Source organism: Catharus ustulatus, chromosome Z, assembly GCF_009819885.2.
Source record: "Catharus ustulatus isolate bCatUst1 chromosome Z, bCatUst1.pri.v2, whole genome shotgun sequence".
NCBI classification, from domain to species: Eukaryota; Metazoa; Chordata; class Aves; order Passeriformes; family Turdidae; genus Catharus; species Catharus ustulatus.
The window spans coordinates 68252687-68266711 of NC_046262.2; the positions used below are offsets into that span (position 1 = coordinate 68252687).

Below are 14025 nucleotides of genomic sequence, written 5' to 3' on the forward strand. Positions count from 1 at the left end.
ACATGAGTCTGAACATACATTATCCTTCTCTCTCATCTTTAGGATTCTAGACAAAATAATTTACATTCCTACTTTCTCAGAAGTCAATGCCCCAAAGCAGACACAACTTTCTTCTCTTCCCTCTGTCATTAAGAATAATTTCAGTTTTCTGAGATAGAGTCCAATTGCGAGACATGCACAAGTGGACCCCTACATCTTGAACAGACCCTTTTGAAATCCATGGCTCATGCTGTGGCTGTTAAAAGTCCATTTCATTACTTCCAGAGAGGAGTAAATTAATAAGATTCCTGATGATTAGTGTAAATCTTCATGACAGGGCTGGAGGACAGCATGGTCAAAAATGGGAAAACACAAGAAAATTGAAAGCAGAACAGAGATACAGGCACAGTAGTCAAAACTATTTGTTTGTAATCTGAATTTAAATAAGTAGATAGACATTAATTTGGCAATTACAATTCCAAAATTCTTGTGTTAAATTTCTTGGCTATGTACTTGTAAGTCTCTGTAACATTCAACTTCGGCTGCAGTTGCTTTCCTTAGTGTGGTTTGACAAATGAAGGGGAGCTATTTTTTTCAATTCAAAATGACATATGGCTTTTAAAAGAAAAAAAATTCTTTCTTCTTTGTGAACAAAGGTGCAGAAATAAGAAAAGAAAGGTATAGCATTCCTGTGCTTTGGAGTCATATGGTGGTAAGTCTTACCTTCTCTCTGAATGATCTCTGACCTGCCAAGCTTGAGGTGTCAGCATTACGAAGCAGGCTCCAAATACATGCAGCCATATGCACAACACTAGATATGTTATATTTGTGTAATAGAGATGTTTTCGTTCTGGGAGGCTGGGCAGAGGACAATGATTTGGCTGATATTACTAATAATAGTCTCTTACTAAAGCAGTGCATTTTTTTCTCATAATAACACACAATTTGAAAAATTCTATTCCAAAACAGATGCCTTCTCAACACCACCCTTGTAATGGTTGAGTCAGTCATACTAAGACTATGCAATATCATTTCCTTCCAAGTGCTTTCATTTCATAAAGCTGGCAGACCCAGAACTCCCAGACTTTTTAAAATTCCCTTATTCTCTCTCAAATTATTTGTTGTTACTGCCTTTCACCTTGTGTGTTTCTGTAATCACTTCCTGAAATGAGTATGAATCTTAATTCTTTTGTAACCCCTTTTTGCTACTCTGATGGCCAAAATACACTTCCTTATTGGCTTCAACGTCAACTGAGTTCATACAGCAGAGTACTCAGATGGAACAAAACTTCCAGGTGCTAGCAGGGAACTGTGCTAAAAGGGAGCTACTAACTCAAATACTGATTGGGAAATGACCCTAGCAATTGATGAGCAATTGCAAGTCACACTGATATTCTTGTAAGCTCCATCAGGAAGCCTGGGAGTCCTTGATTATCCATTGTTTTGGGGAATTTAATAACTCTTGCTGTTTTTCTTCAATTTCATTCACAGAATTGTGCAAGATTGGCTCCATCTGTCAAAATAGACAAGATTCACATGAAAGCCTAAGACATATTTCCAAGTCATATTTCAGAAAGCCATGAAGATATTTTGCCATCGCTGTGAAATTCCCAGAAGCCATATAGAAAAAAGTAGTGTAGTGAGTCAGTGTGTTCTGCAGTCCTTGAATCAGGACTAGCCAGCTTAAGAATCAGATGGGGGAGAATCAGAGAAGTAGAAGTGAGAAAACTTCTGGATTGAGATATAGAAGATAAACAGATAAACTGTATCCCACCAAACCCAGCACATTATCCACCCTTCATTCTACATCATGTTCAAGTAACAGATTATCCAATACATCCTAAGGACCCTGCCCCTCCTCTCCATCCTTTGAAGAAATGCACATATCCCACTTAAACTTTTCAAATTATGTCACCATGTCAGACCTCAACTAAAGCAACAGCTTTTCCAATTAATTCAGACACAGGACAATTAAATCTGAAAATTAATCAAAAAAGTTCACGTAAGTCCCCACAAGTAGCTGATGTATGCAAGAGCTGAAAACCAGTATTTTAAAGACCACTACAAAATAATAGGTTATGCTAGATTTTCCTGGCTACAAGCTTTACACATAGAAAGTATAAACTGAATTATAGAGTCATATTTACATTAAGTAATACAAGAAAATGCTTAATTCATTGATACGAAAAGCTAAAAATTGCAGCTGTGGTCTTCTGACTGATGTGAAAAAGCTATATATCAGTATCACATGCCATAATTTGTTTCAGTTGTTAGAAAGCACTGGATTTGGAACCTGCTGGAGTTGACCATAAAAGGGAAGCGGCAAGTTGTGTAGCTGGGAAGGAGGAACAGGAAGAAGCTCTTGCAGAACTAGAGGTTGAGGAAGAGGCAGCTGTAAAAACAGCTGCTGCTGGAGGCCAGGCTGAGCATTTGGGAGGTACCTAAAATCCTGGGAGGGCCCAGGCAGCTGAATGCACACAGGGCTGGGGGAGGCAGAGCCTTGGCAGCACGTGGAGGGAGGCTAAAATGGCACACTAAAAATGTGCCTTGAGTGTGCCCAGTGCGAGGCTCCCATGTGCAAAGGCAGCAGTGGACATGCTGGCAGGAACTCCAGGCCCCAGAGCTGTGCCCCACGGCCTTGAAGCATTGGTCAGTTGGACTGACTGTCCATGAGAAGCAACAGCAGCAGCCCAGAGCAGCTGATGTGCGACTCAAAAAGCACAAGAAAATAAAATTCTGGGCAGGCAGTAACGTCATTCCATCTCGCCACCTCGCTCAAACAAGTGGCCTGTGTCTTTGTGGCAAGACCAGGGTACTCCTGTGCCAGGCAGGATGGGCCAAGCCAGGACACGGGCCTCCCCCACAGCCTGGGGACACATGGCTACAGCCGGGTCCCACAGCAAAAGGGGCCAACTTGCTCAGGGCCGCCACCCTTTGTCCTGCAAGAAGGTTCTTGGCAGCGATGAGGGAGTGCTGAGTGTGGCTGTGGCTGCGGCCCAAAGACCTCCTTCAGGAGGAATTGGTGGTTGCCAAGCTGCAGTAAGAGCTTTGCCCCATCTCTGGGTGTGAGCCTGGCCCGGAGCCCTTGGGGCTGGATGCACCAGTGTGTGTTTTTGGGTGGCAGGGGGAAGTGGGGGCACACCAGAGCTCTGTGCCCAGGGATACCAGGGAGCTACATGTCCCTCACTGCCTGCCTCTGTTCTCCACAGCTGGAGCATCACCCTGTGCTCAGGCTCTGTCTGGCCCTGGACCAACTGTGGCTGCTGAGCGCCAGGGAGGAGGCAGTGCTGCAGGCAGTACAAGAGCTGTGGCAGGAAGGCAGCAATAAGGATGCCACCTCCATCATCCTCATATGACCCAGTGGGTCCTGCCCAGTGGACACCCTGCTACTTTTGGGTAAGTTGTCGTGCCACATGCCATGGCAGGGCAGGAGAGCTAGGCAGCCATGGCAAGCAGAAGGCCTTAGGCAGCCTTGCAATGGCCTCTGGTCTCTGTGCAGAGCAGGAGCAGAGGATGGCCTGTGTGGCCTGGTCAGCTTTGTCTTGCCAGCAGGCAAGGGCAAAAGCCACTGCTCTGGCAGCTGAGTTGGAGCTTGGGCAGCACTTCTGTCCTGCCCCAACCACAGGGCTTCAAGTCCCTGGTGTTATAAATTACTCGCCAAAATCAGGTAGGTCAATTAATAAGGCAATTTATTAGTTCGTTGATAAGGAACAGGCAAGCAGCACTGGGGACATGGGGAGTCTGTGCTCTACTAATACATCCATCCTACCCCTGGTCACTGCCCCTTTTATAGGCAGTTTCTTGGTGGGCTGTGACATGCCCGCTGTGCTGGGGTAGAAGTCCGAGACAGCCCGAACATGTTAGCTAGCACTCAAGTAGCAGTGGCATCTCTCGCCCTCCCAAAGGGCTGGGGGCAGCAGGGCCTCATGCTGGTCTTTTCCCCTCTTTTCCCCTCTTTTCCCCTCCCCTCCCCTAACCCATATCCCCTAAGGCAGTCAGGGCAGGTGGGGCAGGGCAGGGCTGGCTGCAACAGCACTGGCCTGGCGGTCTCCATTGAAAGGCTTTGGTTCTCTTTTCCTTTGCAGCAGGAGGGACCAGCAGCAGTGCGAGAAAGAGGTGGCTGCCCTGGGCCTTTGCTCTGCAGCAGGGCCCCTCTGGGGCTGCCCAGGTCCCGGGGCAGGAGGACTCTGGCTGCAGCAGGGCACTCCTTGGGCAGCCCCTGGCAGCCTCGGTGTGGAGGAGGCACAATGCCTCAGCCCATACAGGTAAGGCAGCCTGAACCAGAACTGCCCATCCCTGCATCCAGTTGCTGCGCAGCCAGTGTCTGCACAAGCACCACTGAGCTCCTCAACCATGTCTCAGCCTTCTGCTGCCATTCTCTCGGCAGCAGGAGACAGGGAGCCCAGAGGGCAGAGCTCTGGCCCCAGCCACTGTTCTTGTACCAGGGCACCTCCTCACACGCGTCCCTGCCCTCCTGCCTCTCCTGCAGGAGCTGCTGGCTGTCCTGCACAAGGAAGGGCCCACAACGCATCTTTCACAAAGTTGCTGGTGCAGTTCAGGAGCTAGAGCAGGCTCTGGACCGTGCTTGTGGTCATGGTAAGCCAGGTCATGCTGGTTCTGGCCATTGTCTTCAAGGTGAGCCTTCCTGACCTAGCGCTGCAGAGGCTCCTGCCTGGGCCACCATGCTCCAAGGCTCACTGGCAGCCCTTGGTCTTGCAGGCTTCCTGAGAAGCATCCCTGCCAAGCTCCTCACCTATGAGGGCTGGATGGCAGACATGCAGATGGCCAGCAGGGAGAACAAGATCTCTCAGCTGAAAGTGTAAGCATGAGCAGCAAGCATTGCTAGAAACCTGGCACTCGCCTGAAAGGGGACACTCTCATGAAGAGGCTCTGTTCTTGGGCAGCTCCCTCTTGCCGACCTGCAGTCCCATTGCGGGGCAATGCACAGGGAGCCTTCACACACATCAGCCAGCACATGTCCACCAGCCTCATGACCTGCAGCAACCTGGCCATCTGCCTGGGGCCAAACCTGCTAAGCACACCACAGGAGGAGCAACTGGAGCTCTGGCACGTGTTGCCAAAAACGACTGGGTAATGATGTCTTCAGCAGCCAGCTGCAGCCTTTCTGGCCAGTGCCAACTTGGCTGCCCAGAAGTGCCTGTGCCTTATCTGTTGGCCCCCTGTCTCCAGCCAGGGCCAGTGCAGGAGATGCCTGCAATAGCTGCCCCCCAGCCATTGCTTTCCTTCTGTACAGATGCAGTGCTCAACCATGGTGACAAGGGCTGCTTAGCACACTCTCAGGCCCTTGGGCTGAGAGCAAGGCTTTGCCGTGCACAGGTGAAGGTGCTGGTGGACTTCATGATGGAGAACGTGGAACGATATCTTTGGTAGGAGACTGCTGGCCCAGAGGACTCACAAGCGCCCACAGAGATATGCACAGGTAAGAGCAAGAAAGGAGATTTGTCCAGCCTGGGACTTCGGCTCTGAGGAATGTGAACATCAAGAAGAAATGTGGCGTAGGGATTCCCTGAGGGTTTTGTTTTCTGTTTTCTTTTCCTCCAACACATTGCTTGGCTGCACGTGTTTTTGCTTTCTAGAGCTGCACTGGGAAGAGCAAAGTGGCCCTGCAAGCCAAGATGATGAGGAGCTCCAGGCAAAGAGCTATGTCCATGCATCTTCTTTGCTGCCAAAAATCTGTCAAGATGATGGTGTAGAGGCGACAATGCTGGAGGCCCAAAAGACAGAGTTATGTCAGCAGCACAAAGCTGGGTGAAAGGCATCCTGAAGAGGTGCACAGTTTCTCGGGAGGCCAAGGATCTGCTGTGCCTCCTGCTAAACACCTGCCTCTTTTCGCCTTTTGCCTAACTTGTTTCCTTCCTTCCTTCCTGAAATCCTTTGTTCCTTCCTGGTGCAGTGTGTCCTGGAGAGGCGCACAGTTTCTCAGGAGGCCAAGGAGCTACTGTCGCTTCTGCTCACCACCCTTCTCTTGACCTTTGTGCCTTCCTTCCTTATAGCAAGTACACTGACACATGTTAGCACAGACTGGACAAGCTGCTTCTCCAGTGCTTTAGGATCATGCTTCATCAATGGACAAAAGACTTGCAGATGGGAGCAGGAGGGGAGGAACTGTCAACTTGAGGGAGCTTCTGCTCAGATGGCAGTTTATGCCATCTCCCTCCATTCTCTTTGGGGGCATCTGGACTGTGTGAGAGGGGGCTGATGGTGAAACCACATCTGCTTTGTGGAGCTAAGGGGGCAATTTAGTACTTGCTGCCTTACTCCTCCAACCTCTTTCTTGCCACCTTTCACCTCCAGACGCTTTAGGCACCTCCAGATTTGCCTCCAAATAGAGAGAGCAGGTAAAAGGCACTTGCATTGGCTCCTTTTAACAAAAAAAGACTTAGCTCATGCCTCCTGACTTTGCCCATCTAATCCAAGCATACGCATCAAGGCTTGCAGGCTATCCCCAGGCAGAGGAGCTCAGCAAGAAATAACTGACCAGAAACTGGGTCCAGAAACAAGAATACCAACCCAAGAAGAAAAGGACGAAGAGGGATGGCAGGAGACACTAATAATGCAGGAGGCTGCAGCAGACCAGAAAGCCCAGAGCAACACGCTAGTGTTTGAGGGATGGTGTGGAGTGGTGTGGAGTCCTTCAGTCTGCTGATGTGCTGTGTACAATGGGGTACCTTTAAAAAAAGTAAGAGGAAACAGATTTTTTTTTCCTGGTCCCATAGCTATGACATTATTGTATTGCACTAAGTTATGGTTTGCATATTGCACTGTATGTACACTGTTCTGTATTCCCCCGTGTCTGTGAAGTTTGTTCAGCCCTCCCTTCGGCCCTTCCCACCGGCAGGATCTCCTTGGTTACCATTCAGTTTTTCCCCTCCCCTCGCCCTGGGTTAAAAATTCCTCCACCATCTTCTCTTTCTCTCTATCTTCCCTTGGAATCCATTCGGGAATAAACTGCTTGACCCTATCCTGGAAAAGGGAACCTCCTTTCTCTTCTGCCTTGTCCATGTGGGTTCCACATTCTCCCCTGGTTTGGAGCTAGCCAGAAGGACCAGAGTGAAGGAAGAACCCACACGACACCACTGTCATAATCAAAAGCTTTGTTTTACTGATGTGAGCCGTATGACTGATGTGTTATGGTAGACGTTTGCAGGTTCTTCCAAAGGGATGGATAGGGCTGGTGAGGTGGCAGGGGGAAACTGTGCGTAAGGAAGGGATGGGATTGTATGATACTTGCAGTTGGCAAGGAAACACACAAGAGTCTCTGGGAAGACATGAAGGTGAAAGAAAATGAATACATAGTGTTGTGGGGACTGTGCTGTGAACCATCCATCCAGAATGATGAATTGATGCATTTTTCCACTAGAAATTAAGGAGTATGTCAAGAACCACCTGCACTTCTCTCTATGAGTGTTTCAGCTTCCTAGGCACAAATTGTGAACATATACAGCTGACAGAAATGGTCCGGGAAATTCCTGAAACATGCTGAAAGTAACCTTTTGGAGCAGATACTAAGGGAAACAGGTAGTAGAGGTTTGATGTTCCCAAATGTGTTGCTTGCAAACAGAGAGGGCAAAGTGTAGGTTGGTGGCTGTCTTGGTCACAGTGACTATAAAATATTTAAGTTTCAAATTGTTGGCTCTAGGATAAAAACCTCCAACAAAACTTTTGCCCTGGATATGGGAAGAGCAGACTCTGGACTGGTTAAGGAATGACTTTGAAACGGTCAATGGAGTCTGCTTTTGAAGGTGTTGAATGGAGATTGGTGATAACCAGGGGTCTGTGTTAGGACCAGTACTATTTAATAACTGCTTTAATAACATATATGGTGGTTTCCAGTGCAGCTGCAAGAATTTTGCAGATGACAGGAAGCTGAGTGACAAAATCCAGAAGAGGGCTCACAGAAAATCCATCAAAACCGAGTGCAAGGCCATGCATCTCAGTCTACAATTTCCTCAATAGGGTAAATGGCTGAAGAGTTGTTGATCTCCTCTCTCAGGTGACCAGAAATAGGACACAAAGAAATGGAATGAAGCTGGAAGGTGATGTTCAAGGCCTTGGAAAGAATTCTTCACTGACAAAGTGGTTGGTTGGAACAGGCTCTCCAATGAAGGGGATACAGCACAAAATGAGAGTTCCATTAGTCATATAGCTTGTTTTGACAGTCTTGAAAGGATTAAGGAATTTGATTTGATGATCTTTGTGGGTACCTTTCACCTTGAGATATTATACAATTCTGTGATATCATGTACTTTTACAAACATGAAAATAGTCTTAATAGAGACATGTTTGCAGCACGATCTTGTAACATTAATGTTATTGTGAGTTATACTGCTAATGCCAGGAGAACAAGTCTGAGGAAAATCTTATAATAGTCATGAATCTTTAAATCTTTAGAAATAGTTTACCATCTGTTCACAGAAATTCATTTCTTACAATGATGGGTTATGAAGATCTATGTACCTTGAAAAACAGCATAGTTCAGGAAAATTTAATCACCTATTCTAAATGCTTGTTGGGTTTTTTTTGAATACAGATGTAGTTCTGGTCACCTGATCATAAAAAAATAATTAAGGGTAACAGTAAAAGATATGACTATGATTAAAAGAGGGGGAAAATTACAATAAAGGAGGCTTCTGATTAGAAAGGATCTAATGAGATTGGAACATTTATGCAGGGAAATCAAAAGAAGGAATAAAAGAATGAATATAAGCAAAGTGTAGAAATTATAGATAATACAAAGATGTTACCATACCTGAGATACAATAAAATTAAATTAATGGGGTTCTTCTTAATCAATGAAAGGAAATATGGTCTTCTCTCATTAACAATAATAAATAATATTATGCACATAATAATAAGTACAGTAATTTCACGACTATAAGGCGCACCCTTTTGACTAAAATTTTCCCCGGAACCCGAAAATGCGCCTTATAGTCCAGTGCACCTTATCTGATGGACAAAGTTCAAAAAATTTGCCTACCCAGAAGTGAGAGCTGCGAGCCATGGGAGGAGCTGGCAGGGCCATGGCTGCCAGGTGGAGACAGGGCAGAGTGGCAGCGGGCACACCCCGGCCCCGTGGAGGCAGAGCCGCCCCTCCAGAGGCATAGCCTGGCCCTGTGGACGCGGGACGGCCCCTGCAGAGGCACGCCCCGGCCCTGTGCAGGTGGAGGCGCCCCTCCAGAGGCACCCCCCGGCCCCATGGAGGTGGCACGGCCCCTACACAGGCAACCCCTGGCCCCGTGGAGGCGGAGCCGCCCCTCCAGAGGCACCCCCTGGCCCTGTGGAGGTGGGACAGCCCCTCCAGAGGCACGCCCCAGCCCCGTGCAAGCAGGACGGCCCCTCCAGAGGCACCCCCCGACCCCGTGGAGGTGGGACGGCCCCTCTACAGGCATGCCCTGGTCCCGTGGAGGCAGGACGGCCCCTGCAGAGGCACGCCCCAACCCCATGGAGATGGGACGGCCCCTGCAGAGGCACGCCCTAGCCCTGTGCAGGCAGAGGCGCCCCTCCAGAGGCACCCCCTGGCCCCGTGGAGGTGGGACGGCCCCTCTACAGGCATGCCCGGCCCCGTGGAGGTGGCACAACCCCTCCAGAGGCACGTCCCAACCCCGTGCAGGCGGAGCTGCCCCTCCAGGGGCATGCCCGGCCCCGTGGAGGCAGGACAGCCCCTCTACAGGCACGCCCCGGCCCCGTGGAGGCAGCACGGCCCCTACACGGGCACCCCCCGGCCCCGTGGAGGCAGCACGGAGGGGTAGTGGGCATGCCCTGGCCCCACCAGATACAGCAGCCCCTCTTGCTGGGTACAGGTGGGTCCGGGGGCCAATGGCTGCCAGGTTGAGGCGGGGCCTCGGCCAGCAACCGTGCGGATGGACCTGGGGCCGGAGCCTCACTGCAAAAAAAATGTGTGCCTTATAGGCCGGTGCGCCTTATCTGATCTACAAAGTTGCGAATTTTACCGACTCCCGGAGGGTGTGCCTTATAGTCCGGTGCGCCTTATGGTTGTGGAATTACTGTACTTAACAATGTTCCAGTTAGAAATAGAAAGTACTTAATATATAGCAGCTCCATAATTTGGAGAACATACTGTCCTTATTTTGTATGCAAAGGGAATAGTACAGCTATTTTGGCTAATTGATTTGAAGGGAATTGAAGTCTTAGTAAAAAAAGTAACTGAATAAAGTAGTTGTTTTTATTAAACCACTTCTATATTTTACTTCCTTTAAAGCACAGATGATATGCTTCATATGTTTGGATGCCTATGTAGTCCTTTTTACTCTTAGTAAACTATGTTGAATTCAAAGTTTCCTGTAGTGGGTTTGATACCGAAATAACGAGAAAAAGAACTAATGTAGATATAGCAATAGCAGTAGTTATGCTAAGGCTTAGAAAGCAGCAGTTCACAAGCAGGCCCTGGGAAACAGGCCTGGGAATGTACTAAGAACCACAAACTAATAATTAAAGGATCTAGTAGAGCATGCAGAACACAGTGAAATAATAAATAATAAAGGTTAATGTATAATCAATGATAAAGGGTTCTGGTGGTGGGAAGACAAGCAAGGGGGATTAAAGGGGGGTAACCTATAGTTTTGAGTAGACAAGCGTGTAGAATTTATGATTTTTAGAAATAATATCTATAAGACTTATGTAACTGTATTGTCTTGAAGAATGTGTACTTCTGTATGTAGATCACTTTGTAAAAGGATATAAAAACCTGATGAAAAAGGGGAACGGTGGGCTCTGACTTTGGATGCTAGTCCTCAGACCCCAGAGCCCTCAATAAAGCACCGCACTAAACAACCTAGTTGTTTCGTGTCTCTCTGTTGGGCAACAGGTTGACCCTGTCTGGATGCCAGGCACCCACCAAAGCTTCTCTATCACTATTACCCTTCTCAGCTGGACAGGGAAGAAAAATATATTAAAAGACTCATGTGTTTAGATAAGTTCAAGGAGAGACTCTTCCCCACTTAATCACTGGTAAAACACTCGACATTGAGATATTAATTGAATTTCCTAGCAGTCAGAATCAGAGCAGGATAATAAGTAGTAAAACAAAACTTAAAAATACCTCCCTGCCATCCCTCCCTCTTGCTCAGACTCTACCTCCTTCTGCCCAGCAGTGCAGAGAAATGGAATGGCAGTTGTAGTCCATTCATCATGTTATTCCTGCTGCTGCTCAGGGAGAGGAGTCCTTCCCTTGTTTCAATGTGGGTCCATTCCATGGGGTACAGTTCTTCACAAACTGCTGCAATTGGGTCCCTTTCCATAAGGTTCAGTCCTTCAAAAATAGCCTACTCCAGCTTGGGACCCCTCAGGGTCACAAATCCTACAGGGAACTTGCTCCAGTGTGGGCTCTTTTCACCATGGGTCTCCAGGTCACTGCCACAATGTTCCAGTGTGGGCTTCCCACAGGATCCCAGCCTTCTTTGGTGTGGAGTCCTCAGCGGGCTGCAGGTCCTCTGCATCCCCACAGCCCTCCACAGGCTGCAGGGGCACAGCTGCCTCACAATGGGCTGCACTTCAGGCTGCAGAGGAATCCTAATTCTAGCACCTGGAGCACCTCCTACCCCTCCTCACTGACCTGGCTGTCTGCAGAGTTTTCATCTCACATGTTCCCACTCCTCTTTTCTCTGAGCACAATTATATCTGTGTTATAATCTTCTTAAATATATTACAGAGGCATTACTGTCATTCTTGGTTGTCTTGGCCTTGTCTAATGGTGAACTCATGCTGGAACGAACTGGCATTGCCTCTTTTGGACACAGACGAATGTTCTAGCACCTTCCCACAGAAGCCACCCCTGTAACTGCTCCCATTCCAATACCTGGCTAAGCAAACCCAATACATGTTCACTGCTAAGTGGCACAAGAAGGATTGCCTAAATTACTTTATTTAATAACACTGAAATATAAGAGATTATTAAAATACAGAAAAATTAATTAGCTTTGTAGACTTGGCAATTGACTAATTTTCTGAAATTTCTCTATAAATGGCAAAATCACAGAATCACAGTTATTCATTAGCAATTTATACATGAACAAAATATACATTTTCTGGTTTATTTTGGAAAAAATAGCATAGCTAGCATAGCTAGATTTTTTTTTAATAGACCATGCATCATTTCTTGCCGCAGTTTCTTCACTGGATACTCAGGTCCTTTGGACTGACACACCTTTCTGAAAGACTTCTGTAAGAGTGTCTGCTAGTTTTTTGTGGAAGCCAAATATTGTCAGATGACTAGTACCACAACTTTTCCCCAGGGGACCTAAAATCTTGGTCCTTCTGACTTAGTCTTTGTTTCTAGCTCACCATGTAGAACATGGCCAGTCAGTTAAGATTCAGTTTTTATGGGCTGACCCAAGTCATGGACCTGAGCCCCTGTGGTGTGACTGCAGGGTAGGCCAGTGAGAAAGCCACTGCAACCAATTGCAGGTTTGGAGTATAAAGGTTGCAGGCACATAGAGAGAGCTTGTCAGTGCCTGGGAAAGGGCCATCTGATGCTAAGTGGGGATCTCTGAACTAGGAGGTGACAGCATGCCCAAGGAAGATGAGCAACTGTCCCCACACACCTTTCTGCTCTTGATAAGGAGTGAGAGCAAAAACCTGCACATTACTCTGGGCTGAACACAGTGTCACATTCAGTCAAAGAACAACTTGTTAAATTTATACTGACTATGACACTTCTTTTATGTTCATAATGCATGCTACAATTGTTTTTTAATATTCATATGCAAAAGAAAGCATGTAGTAAAAGTAGTTAATCAGATGGTTTCTTCATTATATACTCATAAATGTATTTTTATATCATCATCCAGATCACTCTGGCCTGAAAAAGTGTAGAAAAATAAAATTTGAAAAAATATTGTCTTCTTAGCAGCAAAATCCATGACTAGCCCTGCAGATTAAGTAAATATGTTGGGTAACCTGAGCAAACAGATAAAATTTATCTATTTGAGAATGTATATGATCAATAACAGAAAGTAAGAGATGTGAGTCATTCTCTTCTATTCACTAAACTTAATGTGAATTCTTCATTTCCCTTACTGCAAAATTCACATTTTGCTGTCCAATCAGTTGGTATATCTGTAAACATGAGCCACCAATATCCTGATAATTAGGCTTCAGGTAGCATTCCTCTTAAGCTAGGATAGAGCTAAATAGGATTTCCTCCCAAGATAGCAACATGTTCTCCATTCTCAGACTAAATACAGCTGCTGAAATCCTGACAGTTTCTACAGGCTAACTGAAAGAAGAGGGGAAAAAGATGAGAAGAACTGGTTTGCAAAATTTTACCATTCATTAATTAATTGTTTTTTTAAAACCTGTAAAATAATTTTTTTTACTTTTTCAAGTAACTTTAAATTTACCAGAATAAAAAAGCAATAATATCTCATGATCAAACTGTTCACAGGTCAGCAGAAAGGTCTTATAAATTTTATAATTTGTTCATTGTGAAATTTTCTGTGATAGGTAGTTATGATTCCAGTGAACTGTAATTTTAATGAAATAAAGTTTCCAGTCTTCATTCATTCTGGATTTTATATACCTTTATTATTTGAAGTAAATAGAAATGGGGTTTTTTGCAATATCTCTCTCTGTGTGTCTATCAATTATTGTGTGTTCTAAATCAGTTTATTCTCTTGTGACAAATTCTCAAAATACAAACATCATACTATTTGTTTTTGTAGGCAGATAGAGCTTTGTGCTCACTTGTCCACTTGCAGATGTTCTAAAAACATTCTAAAAATGGGAGTGGTAAATTCCTACATAATGTATTTCACTGTCTTTACTTTCAAAAAACCCTTCTTCCTTTTTGAAAATATAAGGTGGGAGATTTTACTGAATTTGAAATGTAAATTTATTTTTCTATTTTGTCTCATGTGGAGAGTTAGGGATATGTGTGCGGAAGACATCGGGCTGTACAGTCAATCAGGACCTTCCTCCCTGCAGTCAGACGCTTGCTCCGTACCTGGCGGCACCCAGCTGGACGTCAGCAGAAGGAAATGACACTGATTGCCCAAGCTATAAAAACCC

The 14025-nt window shown here is 46.2% G+C and overlaps 1 long non-coding RNA gene across 1 annotated transcript; it reads left to right on the plus strand.

Moving 5' to 3' along the window:
* Positions 1-3939: 3939 nt before the first annotated feature.
* LOC117010328 lies at positions 3940-8865 on the plus strand. The gene is made up of 3 exons (XR_004420634.1): positions 3940-5070; positions 5234-5419; positions 5577-8865. It is a non-coding gene; the product is annotated as an uncharacterized LOC117010328 (long non-coding RNA).
* Positions 8866-14025: the final 5160 nt, after the last annotated feature.